The 19,704-nt window shown below is 46.6% G+C and overlaps 6 non-coding genes and 29 pseudogenes across 6 annotated transcripts; 31 read left to right on the top strand and 4 right to left on the bottom strand.

The window, feature by feature from the left end:
* Position 1: 1 nt before the first annotated feature.
* Positions 2-120, top strand: LOC148244133 (5S ribosomal RNA; annotated as a pseudogene).
* Positions 121-1,365: 1,245 nt separating this feature from the next.
* LOC148244132 (5S ribosomal RNA) lies at positions 1,366-1,484 on the top strand (annotated as a pseudogene).
* A 559-nt stretch (positions 1,485-2,043) lies between these two features.
* Positions 2,044-2,162, top strand: LOC148244131 (5S ribosomal RNA; annotated as a pseudogene).
* Positions 2,163-3,041: 879 nt separating this feature from the next.
* Positions 3,042-3,160, top strand: LOC148244130 (5S ribosomal RNA; annotated as a pseudogene).
* A 182-nt stretch (positions 3,161-3,342) lies between these two features.
* On the top strand, positions 3,343-3,458 carry LOC148244129 (5S ribosomal RNA; annotated as a pseudogene).
* A 563-nt stretch (positions 3,459-4,021) lies between these two features.
* On the top strand, positions 4,022-4,140 carry LOC148244128 (5S ribosomal RNA; annotated as a pseudogene).
* A 559-nt stretch (positions 4,141-4,699) lies between these two features.
* LOC148244127 (5S ribosomal RNA) lies at positions 4,700-4,818 on the top strand (annotated as a pseudogene).
* Positions 4,819-5,023: 205 nt separating this feature from the next.
* On the top strand, positions 5,024-5,142 carry LOC148244126 (5S ribosomal RNA). Its single transcript, XR_015814242.1, has one exon. It is a non-coding gene; the product is annotated as a 5S ribosomal RNA (ribosomal RNA).
* An 885-nt stretch (positions 5,143-6,027) lies between these two features.
* LOC148244125 (5S ribosomal RNA) lies at positions 6,028-6,146 on the top strand (annotated as a pseudogene).
* Positions 6,147-6,356: 210 nt separating this feature from the next.
* On the top strand, positions 6,357-6,475 carry LOC148244124 (5S ribosomal RNA). The gene has a single exon (XR_015815577.1). It is a non-coding gene; the product is annotated as a 5S ribosomal RNA (ribosomal RNA).
* A 559-nt stretch (positions 6,476-7,034) lies between these two features.
* LOC148244123 (5S ribosomal RNA) lies at positions 7,035-7,153 on the top strand (annotated as a pseudogene).
* A 209-nt stretch (positions 7,154-7,362) lies between these two features.
* On the top strand, positions 7,363-7,481 carry LOC148244122 (5S ribosomal RNA; annotated as a pseudogene).
* Positions 7,482-8,044: 563 nt separating this feature from the next.
* Positions 8,045-8,163, top strand: LOC148244121 (5S ribosomal RNA). The gene has a single exon (XR_015814584.1). It is a non-coding gene; the product is annotated as a 5S ribosomal RNA (ribosomal RNA).
* Positions 8,164-8,372: 209 nt separating this feature from the next.
* Positions 8,373-8,491, top strand: LOC148244120 (5S ribosomal RNA; annotated as a pseudogene).
* A 206-nt stretch (positions 8,492-8,697) lies between these two features.
* On the top strand, positions 8,698-8,816 carry LOC148244119 (5S ribosomal RNA; annotated as a pseudogene).
* A 207-nt stretch (positions 8,817-9,023) lies between these two features.
* LOC148244118 (5S ribosomal RNA) lies at positions 9,024-9,142 on the top strand (annotated as a pseudogene).
* A 919-nt stretch (positions 9,143-10,061) lies between these two features.
* On the top strand, positions 10,062-10,180 carry LOC148244117 (5S ribosomal RNA; annotated as a pseudogene).
* A 559-nt stretch (positions 10,181-10,739) lies between these two features.
* On the top strand, positions 10,740-10,858 carry LOC148244116 (5S ribosomal RNA). The gene has a single exon (XR_015815201.1). It is a non-coding gene; the product is annotated as a 5S ribosomal RNA (ribosomal RNA).
* Positions 10,859-11,737: 879 nt separating this feature from the next.
* On the top strand, positions 11,738-11,856 carry LOC148244115 (5S ribosomal RNA; annotated as a pseudogene).
* A 209-nt stretch (positions 11,857-12,065) lies between these two features.
* LOC148244114 (5S ribosomal RNA) lies at positions 12,066-12,184 on the top strand (annotated as a pseudogene).
* Positions 12,185-12,746: 562 nt separating this feature from the next.
* LOC148244113 (5S ribosomal RNA) lies at positions 12,747-12,865 on the top strand (annotated as a pseudogene).
* Positions 12,866-13,424: 559 nt separating this feature from the next.
* On the top strand, positions 13,425-13,543 carry LOC148244112 (5S ribosomal RNA; annotated as a pseudogene).
* Positions 13,544-13,745: 202 nt separating this feature from the next.
* Positions 13,746-13,864, top strand: LOC148244111 (5S ribosomal RNA; annotated as a pseudogene).
* A 206-nt stretch (positions 13,865-14,070) lies between these two features.
* LOC148244110 (5S ribosomal RNA) lies at positions 14,071-14,189 on the top strand (annotated as a pseudogene).
* Positions 14,190-14,746: 557 nt separating this feature from the next.
* On the top strand, positions 14,747-14,865 carry LOC148244109 (5S ribosomal RNA; annotated as a pseudogene).
* A 209-nt stretch (positions 14,866-15,074) lies between these two features.
* LOC148244108 (5S ribosomal RNA) lies at positions 15,075-15,193 on the top strand (annotated as a pseudogene).
* Positions 15,194-15,749: 556 nt separating this feature from the next.
* On the top strand, positions 15,750-15,868 carry LOC148244107 (5S ribosomal RNA). Its single transcript, XR_015815802.1, has one exon. It is a non-coding gene; the product is annotated as a 5S ribosomal RNA (ribosomal RNA).
* A 559-nt stretch (positions 15,869-16,427) lies between these two features.
* Positions 16,428-16,546, top strand: LOC148244106 (5S ribosomal RNA; annotated as a pseudogene).
* A 196-nt stretch (positions 16,547-16,742) lies between these two features.
* LOC148244105 (5S ribosomal RNA) lies at positions 16,743-16,861 on the top strand (annotated as a pseudogene).
* Positions 16,862-17,423: 562 nt separating this feature from the next.
* On the top strand, positions 17,424-17,541 carry LOC148244104 (5S ribosomal RNA; annotated as a pseudogene).
* A 205-nt stretch (positions 17,542-17,746) lies between these two features.
* LOC148244103 (5S ribosomal RNA) lies at positions 17,747-17,865 on the top strand (annotated as a pseudogene).
* A 456-nt stretch (positions 17,866-18,321) lies between these two features.
* Positions 18,322-18,440, bottom strand: LOC148244102 (5S ribosomal RNA; annotated as a pseudogene).
* A 6-nt stretch (positions 18,441-18,446) lies between these two features.
* Positions 18,447-18,565, bottom strand: LOC148244101 (5S ribosomal RNA; annotated as a pseudogene).
* A 560-nt stretch (positions 18,566-19,125) lies between these two features.
* On the bottom strand, positions 19,126-19,244 carry LOC148244100 (5S ribosomal RNA). The gene has a single exon (XR_015814471.1). It is a non-coding gene; the product is annotated as a 5S ribosomal RNA (ribosomal RNA).
* Positions 19,245-19,479: 235 nt separating this feature from the next.
* Positions 19,480-19,598, bottom strand: LOC148244099 (5S ribosomal RNA; annotated as a pseudogene).
* Between the last annotated feature and the right edge of the window lie 106 nt (positions 19,599-19,704).

Below are 19,704 nucleotides of genomic sequence, written 5' to 3'. Positions count from 1 at the left end.
CAGGTGCGATCATACCAGCATTAAAGCTCCAGATCCCATCAGAACTCCGCAGTTAAGTGTGCTTGGGCGAGGGTAGTACTCGGATGGGTGACCACTTGGGAAGCCCTCGTGTTGTACCAATTTTTTTTCGGATGGGTTGTTCGACGTTACGCGCGAATGCAATTATAAACCGCTGGTTCATTTGCAAAGGTGAGTCATGGTGCCGGGGAATATTACTTGATATTAGAACGCGAAAGAGAGATGCAGAGTGCACGCACAAGGAAATAAATGACGGGAGGGGGGATGGGAGGAGAAAGAGTGTATGTATTTGCAGTGCAGAATGAAACATGAGGGATCATACCAGCACTAATGCAACGAATTCTATCATAACTCTGCAGTTAAGGGTGCTTGGGCGAGAAAAGTACTCGGATGGGTGACCTCCTACGAAGTCCTTATATTTCACCCATTTTCTTGGGAGGTCGTCGTGTTGCACCCATCTTTTTGCAGATGATTCTTTCGACGTTACGCGCGACTTGATTTATGGTCCGCAGGTTTTTTTGCAAATGTGAGTCACGGCGCCGTGGCATTTTACTTGATATTAGAACGAGTACGGGAGGTGCAGTGCGCACGCACAAGGAAACAAATGACGGGAGGAGGAAGAAAAGAGAAGGAGTGTATGTATTTGAAGCGCAAAATTAAACAAGTCGTATCATACCAGCACTAATGCACTGGATCCCATCAGAACTCCGCAGTTAAGTGTGCTTTGGCGAAAGTAGTACAATGATGGGTTACCTCCTGGGATGTTCTCGTGTTGCACCCATTTTCTTTTCTTCAGATGTGTCGTTCGACGTTACGCGCGACTTTAATTATGGTCCTCAGATTTATTCGCAAATGCGAGTCACGGCGACGTGGTATTTTACTTGATATTTGAACGAGAACGAGAGGTGCAGTGTGAACGCACAAAGAAACAAATGACGGGAGGGGGGATGGAGGGAGAAAAAGTGTATGTATTTGCAGCGCAGAATGAAACATGAGCAATCATACCAGCACCAATGCAACGGATTCTATCAAAACTCCGCAAGTTAAGGGTGCTTGGGTGAGAGTAGGACTAGGATGGGTGACCTCCTGCGAAGTCCTTATATTTCACCCATTTTCTTAGGAAGTCCTCGTGTTACACCCATTTTTTTTGCAGATGATTCTTTCGACGATACGCGTGACTTGAATTATGGTCCTCAGGTTTATTCGCAAATGTGAGTCACGGCACCGTAGCATTTTACTTGATATTAGAACGAGCACGGGAGGTGCAGTGCGCACGCACAAGGAAACAATTGACGGGAGGGGGAAGAAAGGAGAAGGAGTTTATGTATTTGAAGCGCGGAATTAAACTTATGCGATCATACCAGCACTAATGCACCGGATCCCATCAGAACTCCGCAGTTAAGTATGCTTGGGCGAGAGTAGAACTCGGATGGGTGACCTCCTAGGAAGTCCTCGTGTTGCACCAATTTTTTTTCAGACGGGTTGTTCGACGTTACGCGCGACTGGAACTAGAGTCTGCTGGTTTATATGCAAATGTGAGTCAAAAAGCAGGGGCATTTTAATCGATATTAGAACGAGAAGGAGAGGTGCAGTGTGAACGCACAAGGAAACAATTGATGGGAGGGGGAGGGAAGGAGAAGGAGTGTATGTATTTTCAGCACGAAATGAAACAGGTGCGATCATACCAGCACTAATGCAACGGATTCTATCAGAACTCTGTAGGTAAGGGTGCTTGGGCGAGAGAAGTACTAGCATGGGTTACCTCCTGCGAAGTCCTTATATTTCACCAATTTTCTTGTGAAGTTCTCGTGTCGCACCGATTTTTTTTCAGACGGGTCGTTCGACGTTACGCGCGTCTGGAACTAGGGTCCGCTGGTTTATACGCAAATGTGAGTCAACAAGCAGGGGCATTTTAATCGATATTAGAACGAGAATGAGAGGTGAAGTGTGAACGCACAAGGAAACAAATGACGGGAGGGGGAAGAAAGGAGAAGGAGTGTATGTATTTGCAGCGCGAAATTAAACAGGTGCGATCATACCAGCATTAAAGCTCCAGATCCCATCAGAACTCCGCAGTTAAGTGTGCTTGGGCGAGGGTAGTACTCGGATGGGTGACCACTTGGGAAGCCCTCGTGTTGTACCAATTTTTTTTCGGATGGGTTGTTCGACGTTACGCGCGAATGCAATTATAAACCGCTGGTTCATTTGCAAAGGTGAGTCATGGTGCCGGGGAATATTACTTGATATTAGAACGCGAAAGAGAGATGCAGAGTGCACGCACAAGGAAATAAATGACGGGAGGGGGGATGGGAGGAGAAAGAGTGTATGTATTTGCAGTGCAGAATGAAACATGAGGGATCATACCAGCACTAATGCAACGAATTCTATCAGAACTCCGCAGTTAAGGGTGCTTGGGCGAGAAAAGTACTCGGATGGGTGACCTCCTACGAAGTCCTTATATTTCACCCATTTTCTTGGGAGGTCGTCGTGTTGCACCCATCTTTTTGCAGATGATTCTTTCGACGTTACGCGCGACTTGATTTATGATCCGCAGGTTTATTCGCAAATGTGAGTCACGGCGCCGTGGCATTTTACTTGATATTAGAACGAGTACGGGAGGTGCAGAGCGAACGCACAAGGAAACAAATGACGGGAGGAGGAAGAAAAAAGAAGGAGTGTATGTATTTGAAGCGCAAAATTAAAAAAGTGGCATCATACCAGCACTAATGCATTGGATCCCTTCAGAACTTTGCAGTTAAGCGTGCTTGGGCGAGAGTAATACTCGGATGGGTGACCTTTTGGGAAGTCCTCGTATCGCAACAATTTTTTTTCAGATGGGTCGTTCGACGTTACGCGCGATTGGAACTATGCTCCGCTGGTTTATACGCAAATGTGAGTCAAGAATCAGGGGCATTTTAATCGATATTAGAACGAGAAGGAGAGGTGCAGTGTGAACGCACAAGGAAACAAATCATGGGAGGGGGGAGGGAAGGAGTGTATGTATTTTCTGCACGAAATTAAACAGGTGCGGTCACACCAGCACAAATGCACCGGATCCCATCAGAACTCCGCAGTTAAGTGTGCTTTGGCGAAAGTAGTACAATGATGGGTTACCTCCTGGGAAGTTCTCGTGTTGCACCCATTTTCTTTTTTTCAGATGTGCCGTTCGACGTTACGCGCGACTTTAATTATGGTCCGCAGATTTATTCGCAAATGTGAGTCACGGCGCCGTGGCATTTTACATGATATTTGAACGACAATGAGAGGTGCAGTGCGTACGCACAAGGAAACAAATGACGGGAGGGGGAAGAAAGGAGAAGGAGTTTATGTATTTGCAGCGCTAAAGCACCGGATCCCATCAGAACTCCGCAGTTAAGTGTGCTTGGGTGAGAGTAGTACTCGGATGGGTGACCTCCTGGGAAGTCCTCGTTTCGCATTAATTTTTTTTTCAGACGGGTCGTTCGACGTTACGTGCGACTAGAACTAGGGTCCACTGGTTTATACGCAAATGTGAGTCAAGAAGCAGGGGCATTTTAATCGATATTAGAACGAGAAGGAGAGATGCAGAGTGCACGCACAAGGAAACAAATTACGGCAGGGGGGATGGAGGGAGAAAAAGTGTATGTATTTGCAGCGCAGAATGAAACATGAGCAAGCATACCAGCACGAATGTAACGGATTCTATCAGAAATCCGCAAGTTAAGGGTGCTTGGGTGAGAGGAGCACTAGGATGGGTGACCTCCTGCGAAGTCATTATATTTCACCCATTTTCTTAGGAAGTTTTCGTGTTGCACCCATTTTTTTTGCAGATGATTCCTTCGACGATACGCGCGACTTGAATTATGGTCCTCAGGTTTATTCGCAAATGTGAGTCACGGCACCGTAGCATTTTACTTGATATTAGAACGATCACGGGAGGTGCAGTGCGCACGCACAAGGAAACAAATGACGGGAGGGGGAAGAAAAGAGAAGGAGTTTATGTATTTGCAGCGCGAAATTAAACGGGTGCGATCATACCAGCACTAATGCACTGGATCCCATCAGAACTCCGCAGTTAAGTGTGCTTGGGCGAGAGTAGAACTCAGATGGGTGACCTCTTGGGAAGTCCTCGTGTCGCACTAATTTTTTCTCAGACAGGTCGTTCGACGTTACGCGCGACTGGAACTAGGGTCCGCTGGTTTATACGCAAATGTGAGTCAAGAAGCAGGGGCATTTTAAACGATATTAGAACGAGAAGGAGAGGTGCAGTGTGAACGCACAAGGAAACAATTGATGGGAGGGGGAGGGAAGGAGAAGGAGTGTATGTATTTTCAGCACGAAATGAAACAGGTGCGATCATACCAGTACTAATGCAACGGATTCTATCAGAACTCCGTAGGTAAGGGTGCTTGGGCGAGAGTAGTATTAGCATGGGTTACCTCCTGCGAAGTCCTTATATTTCACCCATTTTCTTGTGAAGTCCTCGTGTTGCACCCATTTTTTTGCAGATGATTCTTTCGATGTTATGCGCGACTTGAATTATGGTCCTCAGGTTTATTCGCAAATGTGAGTCACGGCGTTGTAGCATTTTACTTGATATTAGAACGAGAACGGGAGATGCAGTGCGCACGCACATGGAAACAAATGACGGGAGGGGGAAGAAAGGAGAAGGAGTTTATATATTTGAAGCGCAAAATTAAACAGGTGTGATCATACCAGCACTATTGCACCGGATCCAATCAGAACTCCGCAGTTAAGTGTGCTTGGGCGAGATTAGTACTCGGATGGGTGACCTCTTGGGAAGTCCTCGTGTCGCACCAATTTTTTTTCAGACGGATCGTTCGACGTTACGCACGTCTGAAACTAGGGTCCGCTGGTTTATACGCAAATGTGAGTCAAGAAGCAGGGGCATTTTAATCGATATTAGAACGAGAATGAGAGGTGAAGTGTGAACGCACAAGGGAACAAATGACGAGAGGGGGAAGAAAGGGGAAGGAGTGTATGTATTTGCAGCGCGAAATTAAATAGTTGCGATCATACCAGCACTAAAGCTCCGGATCCCATCAGAACTCCGCAGTTAAGTGTGCTTGGGCGAGGGTAGTACTCGGATGGGTGACCACTTGGGAAGCCCTCGTGTTGCGCCTATTTTTTTTCGGATGGGTTGTTCGACGTTACGCGCAAATGGAATTATAAACCGCTGGTTCATTTGCAAAGGTGAGTCACGGTGCCGGGGCATATTACTTGATATTAGAACAAGAAAGAGAGATGCAGAGTGCACGCACAAGGAAACAAATGACGGGAGGGGGGATGGAAGGAGAAAGAGTGTATGTATTTGCAGTGCAGAATGAAACATAAGGGATCATACCAGCACTAATGCAACGGATTCTATCAGACCTCCGCAGTTAAGGGTGCTTGGGCGAGAAAAGTACTCGGATGGGTGACCTCCTGCGAAGTCCTTATATTTCACCCATTTTCTTGGGAGGTTCTCGTGTTGCACCCATCTTTTTGCAGATGATTCTTTTGACTTTACGCGCGACTTGATTTATGGTCCGCAGGTTTATTCGCAAATGTGAGTCACGGCGCCGTGGCATTTTACTTGATATTAGAATGAGAACGGGAGGTGCAGTGCGCACGCACAAGGAAACAAATGACGGGAGGAGGAAGAAAAGAGAAGGAGTGTATGTATTTGAAGCGCAAAATTAAACAAGTGGCATCATACCAGCACTAATGCACTGGATCCCTTCAGAACTATGCAGTTAAGGGTGCTTGGGCGAGAGTAGTACTCGGATGGATGACCTCTTGGGAAGTCCTCGTATCGCAACAATTTTTTTTCAGATGGGTCGTTCGACGTTACGCGCGACTGGAACTATGGTCCGCTAGTTTATACGCAAATGTGAGTCAAGAATCAGGGGCATTTTAATCGATATTAGAACGAGAAGGAGAGGTGTAGTGTGAACGCACAAGGAAACAAATGATAGGAGGGGGGGGGAGGGAAGAAGGAGTGTATGTATTTTCAGCACGAAATTAAACAGGTGCGGTCACACCAGCACAAATGCACCGGATCCCATCAGAACTACGCAGTTAAGTGTGCTTTGGCGAAAGTAGTACAATGATGGGTTACCTCCTGGGAAGTTCTCGTGTTGCACCCATTTTCTTTTTTTTCAGATGTGCTGTTCGATGTTACGCGCGACTTTAATTATGGTCCGCAGATTTATTCGCAAATGTGAGTCACGGCGTCGTGGCATTTTACTTGATATTTGAACGAGAACGAGAGTTACAGTGCGCACGCATACGGAAACAAATGACGGGATGGGGAAGAAAGGAGAAGGAGTTTATGTATTTGCAGCGCGGAATTAAACGGCTGCGATCATACCAGCACTAATGCACCGGATCCCATCAGAACTCTGCAGTTAAGTGTGCTTGGGCGAGAGTAGTACTCGGATGGGTTACCTCTTGGGAACTTCTCGTGTCGCACCAATTTTTTTTCAGACGGGTCGTTCGACGTTACGCGCGACTGGAACTGGGGTCCGCTGGTGTATACACAATTGTGACTCAAGAACCAGGGGCATTTTAATCGATATTAGAACGAGAAGGAGAGGTGCAGTGTGAACGCACAAGGAAACAATTGATGGGAGGGGGAGGGAAGGAGAAGGAGTGTATGTATTTTCAGCACGAAATGAAACGGGTGCGATCATACCAGCACTAATGCAACGGATTCTATCAGAACTCCGTAGGTAAGGGTGCTTGGGCGAGAGTAGTAATAGCATGGGTTACCTCCTGCGAAGTCCTTATATTTCACCCATTTTCTTGTGAAGTCTTCGTGTTGCACCCATTTTTTTGCAGATGATTCTTTCGACGATACGCGCGACTTGAATTATGGTCCTCAGGTTTATTCGTAAATGTGAGTCATGGCACCGTAGCATTTTACTTGATATTAAAACGAGCACGGGAGGTGCAGTGCGCACGCACAAGGAAACAAATGACGGGAAGGGGAAGAAATGAGAAGGAGTTTATGTATTTGCAGCGCGGAATTAAACGGGTGCAATCATACCAACACTAATGCATCGGATCCCATCAGATCTCTGCAGCTAAGTGTGCTTGGGCGAGAGTAGTACTCGGATGGGTGAACTCCTGAAAAGTTCTCGTGTTGCACCCATTTTCTTTTTTTCAGATGTGCCGTTCGACGTTACGCGCGACTTTAATTATGGTCCGCAGATTTATTCGTAAATGTGAGTCACGGCACCTTGACATTTTACTTGATATTTAAACGAGAACGAGAGGTGCAGTGCGCACGCACAAGGAAACAAATGACGGGAGGGGGAAGAAAGGGGAAGGAGTTTATGTATTTGCAGCGCGAAATTAAATTGGTGCGATCATACCAGCATTAATGCACCGGATCCCATCAGAACTCTGCAGTCAAGTGTGCTTGGGCGAGAGTAGTACTCAGATGGTTGTCCTCCTGGGAAGTCCTCGTGTTGCACTAAATTTTTTTTTCAGACGGATCGTTCGACGTTACGCGCGACTGGAACTAGAGTCCGCTGGTTTATACGCAAATGTGAGTCAAGAAGCAGGGGCATTTTAATTAATATTAGAACGAGAAGGAGAGATGCAGAGTGCACGCAAAAGGAAACAAATGACGGGAGGGGGGATGGAGGGAGAAAAAGTTTATGTATTTGTAGCGCAGAATGAAACATGAGCAATCATAACAGCGCCAATGCAACGGATTCTATCAGAACTCCGCAGGTTAAGGGTGCTTGGGCGAGAGTAGCACTAGGATGGGTGACGTCCTGCGAAGTCCTTATATTTCACCAATTTTCTTAGGAAGTCCTCGTGTTGCACCCATTTTTTTGCAGATGATTCTTTCGACGATACGCGCGACTTGAATTATGGTCCTCAGGTTTATTCGCAAATATGAGTCACGGCACCGTAGCATTTTACTTGATATTAGAACAAGCACGGGAGGTGCAGTGCGCACGCACAAGGAAACAAATGACGAGAGGGGGAGCAAAGGAGAAGGAGTTTATGTATTTGCAGCGCGAAATTAAACGGGTGCAATCATACCAGCACTAATGCACCGGATCCCATCAAAACTCCGCAGTTAAGTGTGCTTGGGCGAGAGTAGTACTCGAATGGGTGACCTCCTGGGAAGTTCTCGTGTTGCACCCATTTTCTTTTTTTCAGATGTGCCGTTCGACGTTACGCACGACTTTAATTATTGTCCGCAGATTTATTCGCAAATATGAGTCACGGCGCTGTGGCATTTTACTTGATATTTGAACGAGAACGAGAGGTGCAGTGCGCACGCACAAGGAAATAAATGACGGGAGGGGGAAGAAAGGAGAAGGAGTTTATGTATTTGCAGCGCGAAATTAAACAGATGCGATCATACTAGCACTAATGCACCGGATCCAATCAGAACTCCGCAGTTAAGTGTGCTTGGGCGAGAGTTGTACTCGGATGGGTGACCTCCTGGGAAGTCCTTGTGTCGCACTAATTTTTTTTCGGATGGGTTGTTCGACGTTACGCGCGAATGGAATTATAAACCACTGGTTCATTTGCAAAGGTGAGTCATGGTGCCGGGGAATATTACTTGATATTAGAACGAGAAAGAGAGATGCAGAGTGCACGCACAAGGAAACAAATGACGGGAGGGGAGATGGGAGGAGAAAGAGTGTATGTATTTGCAGTGCAGAATGAAACATGAGGGATCATACTAGCACTAATGCACTGGATCCCATCAGAACTCCGCAGTTAAGTTTGCTTGGGCGAGAGTAGTACTCGGATGGGTGACCTCTTGGGAAGTCCTCGTGTCGCACTAATTTTTTTTTTCAGACGGGTCGTTCGACGTTACGCGCGACTGGAACTAGGGTCCACTGGTTTATACGCAAATGTGAGTCAAGAAGCAGGGGCATTTTAATCGATATTAGAACGAGAATGAGAGGTGCAGTGCGAACGCACAAGGAAACAATTGACGGGAGGGGGAAGAAAGGAGAAGGAGTGTATGTATTTGCAGCGCGAAATTAAACCGGTGCGATCATACCAGCACTAATGCAACGGATTCTATCAGAACTCCGCAGTTAAGGGTGCTTGGGCGAGAAAAGTACTCGGATGGGTGACCTCCTGCGAAGTCCTTATATTTCACCCATTTTCTTGGGAGGTAGTCGTGTTGCACCCATCTTTTTGCAGATGATTCTTTCGATGTTACGCGCGACTTGATTTATGGTCCGCAGGCTTTTTCGCAAATGTGAGTCACGGCGCCGTGGCATTTTACTTGATATTAGAACGAGTACGGGAGGTGCAGTGCAGATGCACAAGGAAACAAATGACGGGAGGGGGAAGAAAAGAGAAGGAGTGTATTTATTTGAAGCGCAAAATTAATCAAGTGGTATCATACCAGCACTAATGCACTGGATCCCATCAGAACTCCGCAGTTAAGTATGCTTTGGCGAAAGTAGTACAATGATGGGTTACCTCCTGGGATGTTCTCGTGTTGCACCCATTTTCTTTTCTTCAGATGTGCCGTTCGACGTTACGCGTGACTTTAATTATGGTCCGCAAATTTATTCGCAAATGCGAGTCACGGCGACGTGGCATTCTACTTGATATTTGAACGAGAACGAGAGGTGCAGTGTGAACGCACAAGGAAACAAATGACGGGAGGGGGGATGGAGGGAGAAAAAGTGTATGTATTTGCAGCGCAGAATGAAACATGAGCAATCATACCAGCACCAATGCAACGGATTCTATCAGAACTCCGCAAGTTAAGGGTGCTTGGGCGAGAGTAGCACTAGGATGGGTGACCACCTGCGAAGTCCTTATATTTCACCCATTTTCTTAGGAAGTCCTCGTGTTACACCAATTTTTTTGCAGATGATTCTTTCGACGATACGCGCGACTTGAATTATGGTCCTCAGGTTTATTCGCAAATATGAGTCACGGCACCGTAGCATTTTACTTGATATTAGAACGAGCACGGGAGGTGCAGTCCGCACGCACAAGGAAACAATTGACGGGAGGGGGAAGAAAGGAGAAGGAGTTTATGTATTTGAAGCGCGAAATTAAACTTATGCGATCATACTAGCACTAATGCACCGGATCCCATCAGAACTCCGCAGTTAAGTGTGCTTGGGCGAGAGTAGTACTCGGATGGGTGACCTCCTAGGAAGTCCTCGTGTCGCACCAATTTTTTTTCAGACGGGTTGTTCGAAGTTACGCGCGACTGGAACTAGAGTCCACTGGTTTATACGCAAATGTGAGTCAAAAAGTAGAGGCATTTTAATCGATATTAGAACGAGAAGGAGAGGTGCAGTGTGAACGCACAAGGAAACAATTGATGAGAGGGGGAGGGAAGGAGAAGGAGTGTATGTATTTTCAGCACGAAATGAAACAGGTGCGATCGTACCAGCACTAATGCAACGGATTCTATCAGAACTCCGTAGGTAAGGGTGCTTGGGCGAGAGTAGTACTAGCATGGGTTACCTCCTGCGAAGTCCTTATATTTCACCCATTTTCTTGTGAAGTCCTCGTGTCGCACCAATTTTTTTTCAGACGGGTCGTTCGACGTTACGCGCGTCTGGAACTAGGGTCCGCTGGTTTATACGCTAATGTGAGTCAACAAGCAGGGGCATTTTAATCGATATTAGAACGAGAATGAGAGGTGAAGTGTGAACGCACAAGGAAACAAATGACGGGAGGTGGAAGAAAGGAGAAGGAGTGTATGTATTTGCAGCGCGAAATTAAACAGGTGCGATCATACCAGCACTAAAGCTCCGGATCCCATCAGAACTCCGCAGTTAAGTGTGCTTGGGCTAGGGTAGTACTCGGATGGGGGACCACTTGGGAAGCCCTCGTGTTGCACCAATTTTTTTTCGGATGGGTTGTTCGACGTTACGCGCGAATGGAATTATAAACCACTGGTTCATTTGCAAAGGTGAGTCATGGTGTCGGGGAATATTACTTGATATTAGAACGAGAAAGAGAGATGCAGAGTGCACGCACAAGGAAACAAATGACGGGAGGGGAGATGGGAGGAGAAAGAGTGTATGTATTTGCAGTGCAGAATGAAACATGAGGGATCATACCAGCACTAATGCAACGAATTCTATTAGAACTCCGCAGTTAAGGGTGCTTGGGCGAGAAAAGTACTCGGATGGGTGACCTCCTGCGAAGTCCTTATATTTCACGCATTTTCTTGGGAGGTCTTCGTGTTGCACCCATCTTTTTGCAGATGATTCTTTCGACGTTACGCCCGACTTGATTTATGGTCCGCAGGTTTATTCGCAAATGTGAGTCACGGCACCGTGGCATTTTACTTGATATTAGAACGAGTACGGGAGGTGCAGAGCGAACGCACAAGGAAACAAACGACGGGAGAAGGAAGAAAAAAGAAGGAGTGTATGTATTTGAAGCGCAAAATTAAACAAGTGGCATCATACCAGTACTAATGCACTGGATCCCACCAGAACTCTGCAGTTAAGTGTGCCTGGGCGAGAGTAGTACTCGGATGGGTGACCTCTTGGAAGTCCTCGTATCACAACAATTTTTTTTCAGATGGGTCGTTCGACGTTACGCGCGACTGGAACTATGGTCCGCTGGTTTATACGCAAATGTGAGTCAAGAATCAGGGGCATTTTAATCGATATTAGAACGAGAAGGAGAGGTGCAGTGTGAACGCACAAGGAAACAAATCATTGGAGGGAGGGAGGGAAGGAGTGTATGTATTTTCAGCACGAAATTAAACAGGTGCGGTTACACCAGCACAAATGCACCGGATCCCATCAAAACTCCGCAGTTAAGTGTGCTTTGGCGAAAGTAGTACAATGATGGGTTACCTCCTGGGAAGTTCTCGTGTTGCACCCATTCTTTTCTTTTCAGATGTGTTGTTCGACGTTACACGCGACTTTAATTATGGTCCGCAGATTTATTCGCAAATGTGAGTCACGGCGCCGTGGCATTTTACATGATATTTGAACAACAACGAGAGGTGCAGTGCGCACGCACAAGGAAACAAATGACGGGAGGGGGAAGAAAGGAGAAGGAGTTTATGTATTTACAGCGCAAAATTAAACAGGTGCGATCATACCAGCACTAATGCACCGGATCCCATTAGAACTCCGCAGTTAAGTTTGCTTGGGCGAGAGTAGTACTCGGATGGGTGACCTCCTGGGAAGTCCTCGTGTCGCATTAATTTTTTTTCAGACGGGTCGTTCGACATTACGCGCGACTAGAACTAGGGTCCACTGGTTTATACGCAAATGTGAGTCAAGAAGCAGGGGCATTTTAATCGATATTAGAATGAGAAGGAGAGATGCAGAGTGCACGCACAAGGAAACAAATGACGGGAGGGGGGATGGAGGGAGAAAAAGTGCATGTATTTGCAGCGCAGAATGAAACATGAGCAATCATACCAGCACGAATGCAACGGATTTTATCAAAAATCCACAAGTTAAGGGTGCTTGGGCGAGAGTAGCACTAGGATGGGTGACCTCCTGCGAAGTCCTTATATTTCACCCATTTTCTTAGGAGGTTTTCTTGTTGCACCCATTTTTTTTGCAGATGATTCTTTCGACGATACGCGCGACTTGAATTATGGTCCTCAGGTTTATTCGCAAATGTGAGTCATGGCACCGTAGCATTTTACTTGATATTAGAACGAGCACGGAAGGTGCAGTGCGCACGCACAAGGAAACAAATGACGGGAGGGGGAAGAAAGGAGAAGGAGTTTATGTATTTGCAGCGCGGAATTAAACGGGTGCGATCATACCAGTACTAATGCACTTGATCCCATCAGAACTCCGCAGTTAAGTGTGCTTGGGCGAGAGTAGAACTCAGATGGGTGACCTCTTGGGAAGTCCTCGTGTCGCACCAATTTTTTTTCAGACGGGTCGTTCGACGTTACGCGCGACTGGAACTAGGGTCCGCTGGTTTATACGCAAATGTGAGTCAAGAAGCAGGGGCATTTTAAACGATATTAGAACGAGAAGGAGAGGTGCAGTGTGAACGCACAAGGAAACAATTGATGGGAGAGGGAGGGAAGGAGAAAAAGTGTATGTATTTGCAGCGCAGAATGAAACAGCTGCGATCATACCAGCACTAATGCAACGGATTCTATCAGAACTTCGTAGGTAAGGGTGCTTGGGCGAGAGTAGTAATAGCATGGGTTACCTCCTGCGAAGTCCTTATATTTCACCCATTTTCTTGTGAAGTCCTCGTGTTGCACCCATTTTTTTGCAGATGATTCTTTCGACGTTACGTGCGACTTGAATTATGGTCCTCAGGTTTATTCGCAAATGTGAGTCATGGCGCTGTAGCATTTTACTTGATATTAGAACGAGAACGGGAGGTTTTGCGCGCACGAACAAGGAAACAAATGACGGGAGGGGGAAGAAAAGAGAAGGAGTGTATGTATTTGCAGCGTGAAACTAAACAGGTGCGATCATACCAGCACTAAAGCCCCGGATCCCATCAGAACTCCGCAGTTAAGTGTTCTTGGGCGAGATTAGTACTCGGATGGTTGACCTCCTGGGAAGTCCTCGTGTCGCACCAATTTTTTTTCAGACTGGTCGTTCGACGTTACGTGCGTCTGGAACTAGGGTCCGCTGGTTTATACGCAAATGTGAGTCAAGAAGCAGGGGCATTTTAATCGATATTAGTACTAGAATGAGAGGTGAAGTATGAACGCACAAGGAAACAAATGACGGGAGGGGAAAAAAAGGAGGAGTGTATGTATTTGCAGCGCGAAATTAAAGAGGTGCGATTATACCAGCACTAAAGCCCCGGATCCAATCACAACTCCGCAGTTAAGTGTGCTTGGGTGACAGTAGTACTTGGATGGGTGACCACCTTGGAAGCCCTCGTGTTGCACCTATTTTTCTTCGGATGGGTTGTTCGACGTTACACGCGAATGGAATTATAAACTGCTAGTTCATTTGCAAAGGTGAGTCACGGTGCTGGGGCATATTACTTGATATTAGAACGAGAAAGAGAGATGTAGAGTGCACGCACAAGGAAACAAATGACGGGAGGGGGGATGGGAGGAGAAATAGTGTATGTATTTGCAGTGCATAATGAAACATGAGAGATCATACCAGCACTAATGCAACGGATTCTATCAGAACTCCGCAGTTAAGGGTGCTTGGGCGAGAAAAGTACTCGGATGGGTGACCTCCTGCGAAGTCCTTATATTTCACCCATTTTTTTGGGAGGTCCTCGTCTTGCACCCATCTTTTTGCAGATGATTCTTTTGACGTTACACGCGACTTGATTTATGGTCCACAGGTTTATTCGCAAATGTGAGTCACGGCGCCGTGGCATTTTACTTGATATTAGAACGAGTACGGGAGGTGCAGTGCGCACGCACAAGGAAACAAATGACGGGAGGAGGAAGAAAAGAGAAGGAGTGTATGTATTTGAAGCAAAAAATTAAACAAGTGGCATCATACCAGCACTAATGCACTGGATCCAATCAGAACTCTGCAGTTAAGCGTGCTTGGGCGAGAGTAGTACTCGGATGGGTGAGCTCTTGGGAAGTCCTAGTATCGCAACAATTTTTTTTCAGATGGGTCGTTCGACGTTACGCGCGACTGGAACTATGGTCCGCTGATTTATACGCAAATGTGAGTCAAGAATCAGGCGCATTTTAATCGATATTAAAACGAGAAGGAGAGGTGCAGTGTGAACGCACAAGGAAACAAATGATTGGAGGGGGGAGGGAAGAAGGAGTGTATGTATTTTCAGCACGAAATTAAGCAGGTGCGGTCACACCAGCACAAATGCACCGGATCCCCTCAGAACTCCGTAGTTAAGTGTGCTTTGGCGAAAGTAGTACAATGATGGGTTACCTCCTGGGAAGTTCTCGTGTTGCACCCATTTTCTTTTTTTCAGATGTGCAGTTCGACGTTACGCGCGACTTTAATTATGGTCCGCAGATTTATTCGCAAATGTGAGTCACGGCGCCGTGGCATTTTACATGATATTTGAATGACAACGAGAGGTGCAGTGCGCACGCACAAGGAAACAAATGACGGGAGGGGGAATAAAGGTGAAGGAGTTTATGTATTTGCAGCGCAAAATTAAAGAGTTGCTATCATACCAGCACTAATGCACCGGATCCCATTAGAACTCCGCAGTTAAGTGTGCTTGGGCGAGAGTAGTACTTGGATGGGTGACCTCCTGCGAAGTCCTCGTGTCGTATTAATTTTTTTTTTAGACGGGTCGTTCGACGTTACGCGCGACTGGAACTAGGGTCCAATGGTTTATACGCAAATGTGAGTCAAGAAGCAGGGGCATTTTAATCGATATTAGAACGAGAAGGATAGATGCAGAGTGCACGCACAATGAAACAAATGACGGGAGGGGGGATGGAGGGAGAAAAAGTGTATGTATTTGCAGCGCAGAATGAAACATGAGCAATCATACCAATGCAACAGATTCTATCAGAAATCCGCAAGTTAAGGGTGCTTGGGCGAGAGTAGCACTAGGATGGGTGACCTCCTGCGAAGTCCTTATATTTCACCCATTTTCTTAGGAAGTCCTCGTGTTGCACCCATTTTTTTGCAGATGATTCTTTCGACGATACGCGCGACTTGAATTATGGTCCTCAGGTTTATTCGCAAATGTGAGTCACGGCACCGTAGCATTTTACTTGATATTAGAACGAGCACGGGAGGTGCAATGCGCACGCACAAGGAAACAAATGACGGGAGGGGGAAGAAAGGAGAAGAAGTTTATGTATTTGCAGCGCAGAATTAAACGGGTGCGATCATACCAGCACTAATGCACCGGATCCCGTCAGAACTCCGCAGTTAAGTGTGCTTGGGCGAGAGTAGTACTCGGATGGGTGACCTCTTGGGAAGTCCTCGTGTCGCACCAATTTTTTTTCAGACGGGTCGTTCGACGTTATGCGCGACTGGAACTAGGGTCCGCTGGTTTATACGCAAATGTGAGTCGAGAAGCAGGGGCATTTTAATCGATATTAAAACGAGAAGGAGAGGTGCAGTGTGAACGCACAAGGAAACAATTGATGGGAGGGGGAGGGAAGGATAAAAATTGTTTGTATTTGCAGCGCAGAATGAAACAGGTGCGATCATACCAGCACTAATGCATCGGATTCTATCAGAACTCCGTAGGTAAGCGTGCTTGTGCGAGAGTAGTAATAGCATGGGTTACCTCCTGCGAAGTCCTTATATTTCACCCATTTTCTTGTGAAGTCCTTTTGTTGCACCCATTTTTTTGCAGATGATTCTTTCGACGTTACGCGCGACTTGAATTATGGTCCTCAGGTTTATTCGCAAATGTGAGTCACGGCGCTGTAGCATTTTACTTGATATTAGAACGTGAACGGGAGGTGCAGTCCGCACGCACAAGGAAACAAATGACGGGAGGGGAAAGAAAAGAGAAGGAGTGTATGAATTTGCAGCGCGAAACTAAACAGGTGCGATCATACCAGCACTAAAGCCCTAGATCCCATCAGAACTTCGCAGTTAAGTGTGCTTGGGCGAGATTAGTACTCGGATGGTTGACCTCCTGGGAAGTCCTCGTGTCGCACCAATTTTTTTTCAGACTGGTCGTTCGACGTTACGCGCGTCTGGAACTAGGGTCCGCTGGTTTATACGCAAATGTGAGTCAAGAAGCAGGGGCATTTTAATAGATATTAGAACGAGAATGAGAGGTGAAGTGTGAACGCACAAGGAAACAAATGACGGGAGGGGGAAGAAAGGAGGAGGGTATGTAGCGCGAAATTAAAGAGGTGCGATCATACCAGCACTAAAGCCCCGGATCCCATCAGAACTCCGCAGTTAAGTGTGCTTGGGCGAGAGTAGTACTTGGATTGTTGACCACCTGGGAAGCCCTCGTGTTCCACCTATTTTTTTTTCGGATGGGTTGTTCGACGTTACGCGCGAATGGAATTATAAACCGCTGGTTCATTTGCAAAGGTGAGTCACGGTGCCGGGGCATATTACTTGATATTAGAACGAGAAAGAGAGATGCAGAGTGCACGCACAAGGAAACAAATGACGGGAGGGGGGATGGGAGGAGAAAGAGTGTATGTATTTGCAGTGCACAATGAAACTTGAGGGATCATCCCAGCACTAATGCAACGGATTCTATCAGAACTCCGCAGTTAAGGGTGCTTGGGCGAGAAAAGTACTCGGATGGGTGACCTCCTGCGAAGTCCTTATATTTCACCCATTTTCTTGGGAGGTCCTCGTGTTGCACCCATCTTTTTGCAGATGATTCTTTCGACGTTACGCGCGATTTGATTTATGGTCCGCAGGTTTATTCGCAAATGTGAGTCACGGCGCCATGGCATTTTACTTGATATTAGAACGAGTACGGGAGGTGCAGTGCGTACGCACAAAGAAACAAATGACGGGAGGAGGAAGAAAAGAGAGGGAGTGTATGTATTTGAAGCGCAAAATTAAACAAGTGGCATCATACTAGCACTAATGCACTGGATCCCATCAGAACTCTGCAGTTAAGCGTGCTTGGGCGAGAGTAGTACTCGGATGGGTGAGCTCTTGGGAAGTCCTCGTATCGCAACAATTTTTTTTCAGATGGGTCGTTCGACGTTACGCGCAACTGGAACTATGGTCCGTTGGTTTATATGCAAATGTGAGTCAAGAATCAGGGGCATTTTAATCGATATTAAAACGAGAATGAGAGATGCAGTGAGAACGCACAAGGAAACAAATGATTGGAGGGGGGGGAGGGAACAAGGAGTGTATGTATTTTCAGCACGAAATTAAACAGGTGCGGTCACACCAGCACAACTGCACCGGATCCCATCAGAACTCCGCAGTTAAGTGTGCTTTGGCGAAAGTAGTACAATGATGGGTTACCTCCTGGGAAGTTCTCATGTTGCACCCATTTTTTTTTTTTCAGATGTGTTGTTCGACGTTACGCGCGAATAAACCTGTGGACCAAAAATCAAGTCGCGCGTAACGTCGAAAGAATCATCTGCAAAAAGATGGGTGCAACACGAGGACATCCCAAGAAAATGGGTGCAACACGAGCACTTCCGAAGTGGTCAACCATCCGAGTACTACTCTCGCCCAAGCACCCTTAACTGCTGAGTTCTGATAGAATCTGTTGCATTAGTGCTGGTATGATCCCTCATGTTTCATTCTGCACTGCAAATACATACACTCTTTCTCCTTCCATCCCTTCTCCCGTCATTTGTTTCCTTGTGCGTGCACTTTGCATCTCTCTTTCTCATTCTAATATCAAGTAATATGCCCCCGCACCGTGACTCACCTTTGCAAATGAACCAGCGGTTTATAATTCCATTCGCGCGTAACGTCGAAAAACCGATCCGAAAAAAAATAGGTGCAACACGAGGGCTTCCCAATTGGTCACCCATCCGAGTACTACTCTCGCCCAAGCAAACTTAAATGCGGAGTTCTGATGGGATCCGAGGCTTTAGTGCTGGTAAGATCGCACCTGTTTAATTTGTGCGACACGAGGACTTCCCAGGAGGTCACCCATCCGAGTACTAATCTCGCCCAAGCACGCTTAACGGTGGAGTTCTGATGGGATTCGGTGCATTAGTGCTGGTATGATCGCACCTGTTTAATTTTGCGCTGCAAATACATAAACTCATTCCCCTTTCTTCCCCCTCCCATCATTTGTTTCCTTGTGCGTGCGCACTGCACCTCCCGTTCTCGTTCTAATATCAAGAAAAATGCTACAGCGCCATGACTCACATTTGCGAACAAACCTGAGGACCATAATACAAGTCGCGCGTAACGTCGAAAGAATCATCTGCAAAAAAATGGGTGCAACACGAGGACTTCACAAGAAAATGGGTGAAATATAAGGACTTCGCATGAGGTAACCCATGCTAGTACTACTCTCGCCCAAGCACCCTTACCTACGGAGTTCTGATAGAATCCGTTGCATTAGTGCTGGTATGATCGCACCTGTTTCATTTCGTGCTGAAAATACATACACTCCTTCTCATTCCCTCCCCCTCCCATCAATTGTTTCCTTGTGCGTTCACACTGCATCTCTCCTTCTCGTTCTAATATCGATTAAAAATGCCCCTGCTTCTTGACTCACATTTGCGTATAAACCAGCGGACCTAAGTTCCAGTCGCGCGTAACGTTGAACGACCCGTCTGAAAAAAAATTGGTGCGACACGAGGACTTCCCAGGAGATCACCCATCCGAGTACTACTCGCGCCCAAGCACACTTAACTGCGGAGTTCTGATGGGATCCGGTGCATTAGTGCTGGTATGATCGCACCCGTTTAATTTCGCGCTACAAATACATAAACTCCTTCTCCTTTCTTCCCCCTCCCGTCGTTTGTTTCCTTGTGCGTGCGCACTGCACCAACCGTGCTCGTTCTAATATCAAGTAAAATGCTACGGTGCCGTGACTCACATTTGCGAATAAATCTGAGGACCATAATTCAAGTCGCGCGTATCGTCGAAAGAATAATCTGCAAAAAAATGGGTGCAACACGAGGACTTCCTAAGAAAATGGGTGAAATATAAGGACTTCGCTGGAGGTCACCCATCCGAGTACTACTCTCGCCCAAGCACACTTAACTGCGGAGTTCTGATGGGATCCGGTGCATTAGTGCTGGTATGATCGCACCTATTTAATTTCAAGCTGCAAATACATAAACTCCTTCTCCTTTCTTCCCCCTCCCGTCATTTGTTTCCTTGTGCGTGTGCACTGCATCTCTCGTTCTCGTTCAAATAT

This window comes from Carica papaya, chromosome 8, assembly GCF_054855325.1.
Source record: "Carica papaya isolate Zhongbai chromosome 8, ASM5485532v1, whole genome shotgun sequence".
NCBI lineage: Eukaryota > Viridiplantae > Streptophyta > Magnoliopsida > Brassicales > Caricaceae > Carica > Carica papaya.
The sequence above is the reverse complement of the archived record's forward strand: the minus strand, read 5'-3'. Positions and strand labels throughout refer to the sequence as shown.